Source organism: Dipodomys spectabilis, unplaced genomic scaffold (genome assembly GCF_019054845.1).
Source record: "Dipodomys spectabilis isolate Male_0828 unplaced genomic scaffold, ASM1905484v1 ptg000227l, whole genome shotgun sequence".
Classification (NCBI taxonomy): domain Eukaryota; kingdom Metazoa; phylum Chordata; class Mammalia; order Rodentia; family Heteromyidae; genus Dipodomys; species Dipodomys spectabilis.
Window position 1 is genome coordinate 4,658,712 of NW_024870904.1, and position 11,878 is coordinate 4,670,589.

Genomic DNA, 11,878 nt, shown 5'->3' on the forward strand with positions numbered 1-11,878 from the left:
GAGTGCAGGGGCCGCACACAGAAGAGACTCTATACCTCTACTGTCACTTGAAAACTAGCTGTGGTACAACAGTAAACATCAACATATACATTTCTGTTCTTCTTATTTTGAACACAATGTGCTTTGTCAAGGTAGGTAAAAAATAAGTGAAGGAAACCTTTCCTTTTCTTTCTTTTTTTTTTTGGGGGGGGGTCCAGTCGTGGGGCCTGAACTCTGGGCCTGGGCGCTTTCCCTCAGCTCTTCAGCTCAAGGATAGCATTCTACCCCTTGAGCCACAGTTCCACTTCTGGCTTTTTTTTTCTGCTTATGTGGTACTGAGAAATTGAACTCAGGGCCTCATGCGTGCAAGGCAAGCACCCTACCACTGAGCCACCTTCCCAGCCCCAAACCTTTCCTTTTCACTTATTGGTTGTGATTGTAATGGATCTATCTTGCAGTGGACTTAAGTCTGACACTCCTGTCATTTGAGTTCTCTCTGAACTACTTTTCAATTTGTTTTCTTCTTAGGACACACACACACACACACACACACACACACACACACACACAAACACACACACACGCACGCACAAATATCCTGAAGAATTTTATCTAGTTCATCTAAAAATAGTTTTACTACCAATTCTTCTTGACAACAAGCAATTGTATCATCTACATACAACAAGACGATTACATTGGGCCACTGGATTACCTTGACTAACAGGTCCCTGTGTCAACACTGAGCACTCCTGAAACCTGGGCACACCAAGTCCCATGCTAGAGGTGCCATGTGGTGCTGGTGGTGTACTGATGGGTAGCACAGGCCCTGTTCTGGGCTCCTCACTCCTGTCCCAAGGGGCTAGCCAGGCTTGCATATTGCATGAAGACTTTGGAACTGCATTCCTCTCCTCGGCTGGCACCTCACCAATCTTTTCTTTCCTATACCTTACATTTTGAGTTCTGGCCTAGACTATGAGCCCAGCCAACTTCCAGCACACCTGATGAAGTCTCCACATCAAACTTTTGGTAACAAACATTTAAGTTAGAATGCACATATAAAGATTTGGCTAGGAAGTGACACTGTGACTCAAGTGGTAGAGCACTCACGTTGAGCTGAAGATTGGGCTTGGTTTTGCTCACACCCCATGTACACGTGGGGCAAAGATGGTTGGCTGTGGATGCCTCAGGTAGTGATCTTCTCAAAGTTCTGAGACCTCTATAACAGGGACTTCATACAAGGATGTTTCTGATCCAGAAACCTGAAAGAAAACAATTTAAAAGAACTTCACAATTCATTGAGGAAACAGAAAAGAGAGGTAAGGGTAAGATGTTAACAAGAAAAATGTACACTTAATACTATGTTAATTATGGGAGGAACAATGACCTAGAAGTGGACAATAAAGATATCAGTGCTCAAGGTAATGGAAGGAGGCCTTGGGTGGTCCCTGAAGTTCTAGTGAAAATCCAATGATAGCCTTGTTCAGTACCCACTGTGCTCAGTATCCCAGCTTCTTTCCCCTTCCAGTCACTCTGAAGTGCATCATTCCAGATTAACCTCAGGAGGAGACAAGGATTCACCTACGATCCTGCTCTCTTATTGGGGTCAAGATTGCTTGGGAACTGGAGGTTTTTGTTTAAATATTTAGATCTCTGGAGAGCAGATTCTTCAGCGTCATGATTTGGGTCATTTGAACTGCCCCTGCTGATGATATCACAATGTTCTGTAACATAAATGTGACTATGTTGATACTTTATCCAGTAACATTCAATGAATGGCTATTGAAAATAATCTAATTTAGAGTTGAAATCTTCATACAAAGGCAGAACTATTCTAAAGCCTAACTTTGGATATTGCTACAGGATGAACCTTGTGGTAGGACCGTTGACATTCTGAAAAATTATATAACCTAACCCACTCTTAGTGATTAGGTCTAGGGTGGATATGTAGCCAAGTCATGGTTCACCACTTCTCTTCTCAGGACATAGGAGCTTTTAGAATGAGCTGAAACTAAATACCCTCTCATTCAGCCCTGGGAGTGGCCTTGAAATAAAGTGCAATCCATAAGGGAAGAACAACAAAAGTGCTTCTGCACATCTGGACAGAACAGACTGAAAAGAGTATTTCTCCTACATCTGTGTGCACACAGTAGAAGACCATTGTCTTCTCGTTCAAATATATTGGTATTTTGGGATCTTAAATCATCACTACTTGACTCCTTTTCTTATGATCCTGTTTCAAGTAAACTGAAATATTTGGCCACATTTTATATGATGAGATCTCTGTTTGAAGGTCTAATTCCACACCTTACAGACGTGGACCACATTGTCCTACATAGTAACATGAACCTCTGCAAGGACCTATGAACTTGTCAGAAACACAAAGGTATATTCATGTGCATTCACATGACAAAAGATACCAAACTGTTTGTAGCAATTTATCATTAACCAGGCTTATATGATATATCAACATCGCCAGGCGCCCGTGGCTCACGCCTGTAATCCTAGCTATTGAGGAGGCTGAGATCTGAGGATCGCAGTTCAAAGCCAGCCTGGCAGGAAAGTTTGTGAGACTCTTATCTCCAATAAACCACTAGAAAACCGGAAGTGGTGCTGTGGCTCAAGCGGTAGAGGGCTCGCCTTGAGCTGAAGAGCACAAGGACAGTGGCCCAAGTACAGAGTTCAAGCCCCATGACAAAAAAAAAGATATTTCAACATCAACTTCAATTGAGGGACAATGACTATACTCTGTGGAGTACTTTAGGCTTATACAAGAATGGTAACTTTCCTGCACGAGGGCCAAAGAACCCATTTTACAAAATATCTTCCCTAGCCTTGGAGAGCTTTCTACTCAGGGCCTGGGTACGGTCCCTGAGATTTTGTAATAAAGGAACAAATGTGATGACAGTCTATTAACTTGATTCATAACACCACTTGTGGGAAATTTGGTGACAATTGGTGATGTCTCACAGCATTTCCTATCTAGTTGGCCTTTCAATTGTGATCTTTAAACTTCATACTTTTGAGCAACTAAGAATCCCGATGTGAAGCAACAGTGCCATTAGATCAGGAGATCTTAACTATTTGATCCAATCAGGACTCATGGTTTCTACCAAATAGGATATAAAATTCATAATATCATATAGACATATGCAAAGGTCTTTTTGCAATCACTTGCTAAAGGACTGTTTACCTATCATACTGTAAACCACATTCAAATGCTTCCACTAAATATTTGGAAGAATGTATTGTTTGCACAGATCATATTAGTGGTCCTCAGGTTGAATTCAGGGGCAAAAATTTGTGAGGCTTCCTTTACCTTCTACACCAGATGCAGTTTTTTTTTTTTTTTTTGGTCGGTGGTGGGGCTTGAACTCTGGGCCTGGGCGCTGTCCTTCAGCTCTTCAGCTCAAAGCGAGCACTCTACCACTTGAGCTACAGCGCCACTTCCGGTTTTCTAGTGGTTTATTGGAGATAGGAGTCTCACGGTCTCTCCTGCCCGGGCTGGCTTTGAACCATGATCCTCAGATCTCAGCCTCCTGAGTAGCTAGGATTACAGGCGTGAGCCACCAGCGCCCGGCCCAGATGCCCTTTTGTATCACTGATTTTGCACCTTAGGGTCTTGCTTCTCTGTCTGGGCCTTTCTACACACTAATTTTATAATTACATATCACAAGTAGCAAATAAGATAGGCACATATGACCAGATCCATGCTTTTATTGGCTAAGATACCATTTTCATGAAGCTTTTGCATGGGATGGCCTACCAATACTACCTTTCTAATTTGAGCTTCCTGAGTAGCTAAGATTCCACACATGAGGGAGTGTAATTGCTCATTTCTAATTGCTGTTTTTAAATTAAAAGGAGGAAAGGGTGCTTTACCAATTCAGTGAGCAGTAAGTCCCTTAAAGTTTGAGCTCAAGCAATAGTGTTGGCCAAATTATAATAACAAAAATAATAAAATCAATAATAAAATGTTATCATCAGGGATACTTTGAATGAATGTGGTATGTTGGTTCATGCCTTTTAATTACAGCTATATGGCAGGCCTAGGTAGAAGGACTCCAGTCCATGAACCATCCTTTATCAGAAAGCATCCAGTTTGTAAAAACAGAATGAGCTATATCCAAATGGCCGGGGTGTGTGTGTGTGTGTGTGTGTGTGTGTGTGTGTGTGTGTGTGTGTCTTACAATTAGGAAGGCCAAGGGCCTCCCAATCCCCCTATTTATTTTTTACTAGGCCTCAGTAGATAAGCATACGGGTAAACAGTGTGAGGGAAGGGGTTAAGCTAGGAACCTAGCTAAATCTGGCAATGTGAAGTCCACTGTCTTTATCTTGTAAATGGAATCATAGGCAGGATTTAAGGATTCTCTTTCAACAATTAAACTAAATACTGAAATTGTTGAAGGGACAGGAAGCCAGAGGCGAAGCATTGAATGAAACCTCTTGTTCCCAGACAGAGATTTCTTCAGAACAGCCCACAGGGCTCATGCTTTGATTCCTAGCTTTTATGGAGGTCAAGATGAGAGAATCTCCTTTGAAGCCAGCACTGTCTGGCTTCACCTCAGTTCCTGAGGTCAACACCTCATACTGGCACAAAAACATTTCTTCATGCAAGTGTGAAAGTAGAACTCTTCATGTAACCAAACAGCTCTGGACGTATCTAGAATGATTGGCATATATAGGATCTAGAGTCTTGGTCTTGGTTTACTAATTAAGCACTTTCTGATGTAACAGACATTTCTTCTAAATGCCTCCAGGATATCTTTAATTACATAAATATACAGTGGCATCTATCTTGGCTCAAGAAATTCTAAATTTAGGTCAATCTTTGTGTTTCTGTAAAAGAAGACAGTATATTTGTAGAATGCCACATTTTGGAAGATGGAATGCTGGAGTCTATTACACAGCTAGCAGTCTGCAAGCAACCTGTTGTAACAGAGACTTGCTGTCCACAAATACACTTAGACAGCTTGGAAACAGGACAGAAAGGGGGAAAAAAGAATAAAAACAACACCAAGAAACCAATCAGAACCGAGAGAGTGCTGAATTGGGACACTATGATGACCAGAGACAAGCCAGGAGACAGGACACAGGACATGATCACAGAGACATGTACCATGGCATCTGGTGCCACTGCTGGACCAGCCTAAATAGGGCCTAAGCAGGAGGCAGGTCCACAGGAAATTCCCAGTCCCAGGAACTGAACTAACAGATTGAGTAACATATCAGCCAAATGCCCATGCCTGCTTGCAGGGATCCAGCCACACCCATCAGTTGGGTGGCAAGTGATGGATGGGGCTTTTCCTTCCCCCTGCATGAAGACAAGATGCCAGACCCCACCATCCACTATGTGGCAAGTAGGGCACCAGCCACACCTGACCTCCTTACTTAATATTACTGAATTAGTAAATCAATTTATAAAATGTTACAGCGTCTGTATCATTTTCTAAACAGTTCAAGAATTTGCTTTATGTAAAAGCCATTTTTCTTGAGCCCCACCTCTGAAAGAATAATTCTCACATTCACCAAATATTAAACATTGTTCTTTCGAATAATTTGTTTCTTCTTCTTCCTTCCTTCCCTTCCCCTTTCCCTCTCTCACTTCCCTCCTTCCTTCCTTCCTTCCTCTCGGCCTAGAAGTGATGCTATAGCTCAAGTGGCAGATAGTTTTATTTTTTGTTAACTTAAATTTTTGCGAGTGATTGCAAAATGTCTTATTTTGCCTAATGTCTTATCTATCTTAGTCCTTTATGAGATAGCAAATGAAAGCCTTCTTCTCATATCAAAGAAATACATGTGTTCGGGGCGGGAAGATTGCTCAGTGGTAGAGCGCTTGCCTTGCAAGCATGATACCCTGAGTTCGATTCCTCAGCACAACATAAGCAAAAAGAAAAAGCCAGAAGTGGCGCTGTTGCTCAAGTGGTACAGCGCTAGTCTTGAACTGAAAAGCTGAGGGACATTACCAAGGCCCAGAGTTCAGGCCCCACAACTGGACCAAAAAAAAAAAAAAAAAGATACCCACTTCAGAAATATATGTGTTCTTGGTTTTGGATATATACTCATGGTATGGATATATACTCATTGCACAAACAAAATATGGAACATCATATTGTATTTCAAAGTAAGGGCAATAAAATTTGTAATCAGCCTCTAGAACATTGAGAAAATGCAGGCTCATCACATCGTCCACACTGGTGTTTTATCACAGCTCACTCAGCAAAACAACTAAATGGGCTAAGAGTGAATCAATCACAAGTTATTCATCACCAGTAATTAAAGAAAAAAGCAAGCACTGAAGACATTTTGGGGTTCTCCCCTAAGACAAAATGCAGAGACTCTTGTCTTTATTTATCCACCACATTTTTGAATTTTTATTGTAAAGATACTGTATAGATTGATTATACAATTATATGAGGAAGTCATGAATACATTTCCTATCAAGCATTGTTACCGCTCTGAGAAAGATTTTACTACTATGGATGTACTGCAATAAGGAGTAATATCTTCCATCAGATCTTCCATTCAAAACTGAACTGGAATAGTAAGTCATTTGTACTATAAGACATGGATCACACATACAGAGGGAGACATAAGGGAGCAGTAGAAAACTGGTTGCCTCCTATCATAACAGTCTTTACCCATCTATTGTTCCCCTAACCATGTTGGAGATGGTCTGAATCCAGTCCCAAAGGGCCAGAGCTCATTTTTCTAAGAAGAGTTTATCAAATTACCCTAACAAACTATTCCTTAGTATAAAAGACACAAGTTAATAACTTCAATCTCTGAATTACTTGTCGAGACTGGTTTTTTCTACATGCTTTGGATAATATTGAATGACACCATCCCCACTCAACACGATGAAAGGATGAGAAATGTTGGCTTAGAGAGCTGAAGGGTGAAGAATGGTTTCCCATCACACCCAGTTTACATCTGCTATGAAGGATTTCTCTGTATAATTTACAGAGGTTTTCTTTTCTTTTTCTTTTCGTTTTTTTATTGTGAACATACTGTACAGAGTGGTTACAATTACATGGGCGAGATAATGAGTACATTTTTTATCAAGCATTGCAGCCTCCTCTTTTGTTTACCCTTGACATCCCTTCCCAGCCTCCCCTCGCCCCCCCACGCAATCTCCCCCCCACCAAAGTTGTAAAGTTCATTTTCTTTTTATTTATTTTCTTTTTATTTTTTGTGAACATACTGTACAGAGGGGTTACAATTACATGGGCAGGTTAATGCGTACATTTCTTATCAAGCATTGTAGCCTCCTCCTTTGTTTACCCTTCACATCCCTTCCAGCCTTCCCCTGTCCCCCCCCACGATCTGCCCCCCCCAACAAAGTTGTAAAGTTCATTTTCGACATGACAAGTTGTACTTCTCATTGTTGCAACGGGTCCACCTGTAACCTTAAACGACTTGTTTTTCCCTTCTCCTCCACAAATTATACCGACATCAAATATAGGGAAAGCAGGGGTTATACTGTGGGGGAAGGACATACAAAGCAACAAAGAAATAATCTTATAAATGCGTTAAAAACAAATGCATGAAAGAAAAAAAAACATTTAAATACATATCGAAGGGTTCATTTTCCTAACATCACATTATCTGACCTTTTCTGCTTGACTCATACATATACTAGATATTGCAAATAAGGGAAACCATGGGACCTATGTTTCTTTGGGTTTGGCTTACTTCACTTAATATAATTTTTTCCAAGCCTTTCCTTTTCCTAACAAATGGGGCAATGCCATTCTTTCTGACGGAGGCATAGAATTCCATTGTGTATATATACCACATTTTCTTGATCCATTCATCTACTGAGGGGCATCTGGGTTAGTTCCATATATTAGCTATGGTAAATAATGCTGCAATAAACAAAGTTGTGCTGGTAGCTTTAGTGTGATTTTGTTTGTAAACATTTGGGTAAATGCCCAAAAGAGGGATTGCTTGGTCATAGGGGAGCTCTATGTGAAGTGCTTTCCAAAGTGGTTGAACAAGTTTACACTCCCACCAACAATGAAGTAAGGTTCCTTTCTGTCCACATCCCCTCCAGCAACTTACGGAGGTTTTCTGACAAAGATTTTCCTACATTGGGCTTCTTTCCTGGGTGAATGTTTTAATAACTGCAGAAGGTTGGCTTCTGGTTGAAAGACTTCCTCTCATGTTTATGTTTACAGGGATTCTGTCATGTGTCCAGGTCTCTGATACCTGTACAGATGGGACTTCTGGCCAAATGTTTTCTAAACTCATAATGTCTCTCCTGTGTATGCTCTTACATATGCTGAGGATTCAATTCTGATTGAAAATCATTTCAAAAATGTTCTATGCACTACTTTCTTCTCTCCCATGTGAGTCAGTTCTCTGATGAACACTGAGCTATTCCTTTCAGATCAAAGGCTCTCCACATTTGTAATATTTTTAAGATTACTCCGCTGTGTGTGTCCTATGAACCTGTATCCATGACTACTTGGTAAAGCACTATCCACATTTCTTTTTGGGGGAGGGTCCGGTTGTGGGGCCTGAACTCTGTGCCTGGGCACTGTCCCTCAGCAATTCAGCTCAAGGCTATCGCTCTACCACTTGAGCCACAGGGCCATATCCAGCTTTTTTCCTTTTGCTTACATGGTGCTGAGGATTGAACCCATGGCCTCATGCACGCAAGGCAAGCACTCTACCACTGAGCCACCTTCCCAGCCCCCTATCCACATTTTTTACATTTATATTTTCTCACTTGTGTCTGTTCTCTGATGCAAACTGAGTTATGACTTTTTCTTGAAAACCTTTCCATTTATTTTCCTACATATGATTTCTCTCCTCTTGCTGTGTGAGTGTGTGTGTGTGTGTCTGTGTGTTTTGTGATGAACCCTGAGCTGTGTCTTCTAATTGAAGGACTCAACATCTGCTATACCATAAGGTTTCTATGCCGTGTGGGTCCTGTGTTGCAATTTCAATTTTCTTACAGATGAAAGACTTTCCCCACTTGGTACAATCCTAAGTTATTTCATTTGTGTGAATCAACTTATGTGTATTTAGCTGTGAACTCTGTTGCATTTATAAGGTTTCTGCCTTTATGTTATGTGATGGATGTTAAGGTGTGCCTACCAGGTGAAAGAATTTCCATGCCTGCTACATACATAACATTTCTCTCTGGTGGGGTTTTTTCTGATGGACAGAAAGGTGTATGTTCTGGGTGAAAGAATTTCCACATAAGTTACATTCATTAAATTTCTCTCCTGCGTGTGCTCTCTGGTGGACAGTAAGGTCTGGCTTCTGGCTGAAAGACTTTCCACACATATGACATTCATAAGTTTTCTTTCCTGTGTGTTTTCTGATGGACAGTAAGGTTTGACTTCCAGGTGAAACACTTTCCACACATGTTACATTCATAAGGTTTCTCTCTTGTGTGTGTTCTCTGGTGGTGAGTAAGGTTTGACTTCTGGGTGAAAGAATTTCCACAAATGGTACATTCATAAGGTTTTTCTCCTGTGTGTGTTCTCTGGTGGAGAGTAAAGTATACCTGCTGTCTAAAAGACTTTCCACACATATGACATTCATAAGGTTTCTTTCCTGTGTGTGTTCTCTGATGGGCAGTGAACGATGACTTCCAGGTAAAAGACTTTCCGCACAAGTTACATTCATAAGGTATCTCTCCTGTGTGTGTTCTCTGGTGGACAGTAAATTGTACCTTCTTGGAGAAAGACTTTCCACACAAGTTACATTCATAAGGTTTCTCTCCTGTGTGTGTTCTCTGGTGGAAAGTAAGGTATGCCTTCCGGGTGAAAGACTTTCCACATGTGTTACATTCATAAGGTTTCTCTCCTGTGTGTGTTCTCTGGTGGACAATGAAGTTTGACTTCCAGGTGAAAGACTTTTCACACATTTTACACTCATAAGGTTTATCTCCTATGTGTGTTCGCTGGTGGCCAGTAAGGCCTGACTTGCCAGAAAAAGACTTTCCACACATGTTGCATTCATAAGGTTTCTCTCTTGTGTGTGTTCTCTGGTGAACAGTAAGGTGTGTCTTCCAGGTGAAAGACTTTCCACACATGTTACATTCATAAGGTCTCTCTCCTGTGTGTGTTCTCTGGTGGCCAGTAAGGTTTCACTTCTGGGTGAAAGACTTTCCACACACGTTACATTCATAAGGTTTCTCTCCTGTGTGTGTCCTCTGGTGGATAGTAAGGCTTGACTTACAGGTGAAAGACATTTCACAAATGTTACATTCAAAAGGTTTCTCTCTTGTGTGTCTTCTCTGGTGGACAGTAAGGTGTGAATTCTGAGCGAAAGACGTTCCACACACATTACATTCATATGGTTTATCTCCTGTGTGGATTCTCTGGTGGACAGTAAGATATGCCTTACATGTGAAAATCTTTTCACACATGTTACATTCATAACGATTCTTGCCTGTTTGTGTTCTCTGAGGGAGAATAAGGTGTGTCTCCTCAGTGAAAGACCTTTCACACTGTTTATATTCTTCAACTACAGAAGACACATGAGGTCTATATGCAGCACATATCTTACCAGGTTCACTGAAAGCATCCATGTTCTGACACCCAGTGACCTTTTCTGTCCTCATCCCTAAGGAGTTCCCATTATTCTTAATCAGTTCTGACTTCTGTTTTGAGCTCAAATTAAAACTTCTTATAAGTCTCACTTTTATCTCCCCTTGGTTACTATTCATGATTGCTACTTCAGAGAGATACTTATTGTGACTTTCCTGGCAGGTGCCAATCACATCCTCCAATTCTGGGACATCTAAAATGAATAATAGAAAAACAGAGAAAAACATAAATGAGAACCATAAATTCCTTAATGTAAAGATATTTCCTCACTTTCTGTTACAAGATTTTCAATTATCAAAGCATAGTTTTATGCAGAATATATACTTTTCTACCCAATGTAGTCATTAAGAAAGTAGTACTGGTAATTTACAATAGAAAACAATGTTTTCGGTTTTTCAGATTTTTCTTTTTTCTCCCGGAAATATTTACTGAAATTATTCATCTACGTACTCTTAATGCTTCCATTCTGAATCTCACTCTATGCCCAGCACCACTGATAAGAAATTGTCCTGATCATAGGATAGCAGCCCTAGCATACTCCTATTTTCCTCCTACCTGCATCATACTAGTTTAAAGGAAAATGAGTTCTCCTTTTCTACGTTTCTCATTGTGTTTCTTTCTTCAAGAATGACTTCTATAAAGACAAGAGAATTGCTAACATTAACTACACTGGCACACCAAATTCAGTTTGTCTCCATGTGAATTCTGGATTGACAATTGCTTGAGACAAAGGATCACCTACTTCTCTGCCTTACATGACTTAGCAGCACTAGGAATATTATTGCTCTGTACAGCTCAAGTTAAACAGACCAACTGGGCTCTGGACCCATCATTACCATTCAAGATGCTGTAACTCACCTGTGAAATTCTCTTCTGAGCCTTCTCTTTTCCATGGTTCTGCACCTTGCTCCAGCTTGACAATCAATTTAGGTTTAGGAACACAGAGCCCTGTGATTAAGAAATAGTGGAGAGAGTTCTCAAGATGGCGACGGGGCAGTAGGGAAACGCCACAGCTCTCTCCAACCAAAAAGAGAGTTCGAGTTCCAACCTTTAATCTCCCCAAGAGACCGACAACAACAAAAAGACGAACACTCAGAGAAAAACCAGAGGTGGAAAATAACAAAAAAAGAAAGAGAGGAAAAGAAGAATTTCAGAACAGAGAAGAGCGAAGACCCCTCCCCCAACCTTTACTGGCCGCGCGGCAGTGCGCCAAGCCGCCGGCCAGCCGGCCCGGCAGGGGCTGCCGGAGCCACAGAGACACAGGGGGCTGCTTGCAGATCACCAGGTACCGGATTGCAGAACAGCGGATCGCCAGGAACAGAGAAACCTACCAG

At 41.1% G+C, this 11,878-nt stretch overlaps 1 pseudogene; it reads right to left on the minus strand.

The window, feature by feature from the left end:
• Nucleotides 1–9,280: 9,280 nt before the first annotated feature.
• LOC122123336 lies at nt 9,281–10,986 on the minus strand (annotated as a pseudogene).
• Between the last annotated feature and the right edge of the window lie 892 nt (nt 10,987–11,878).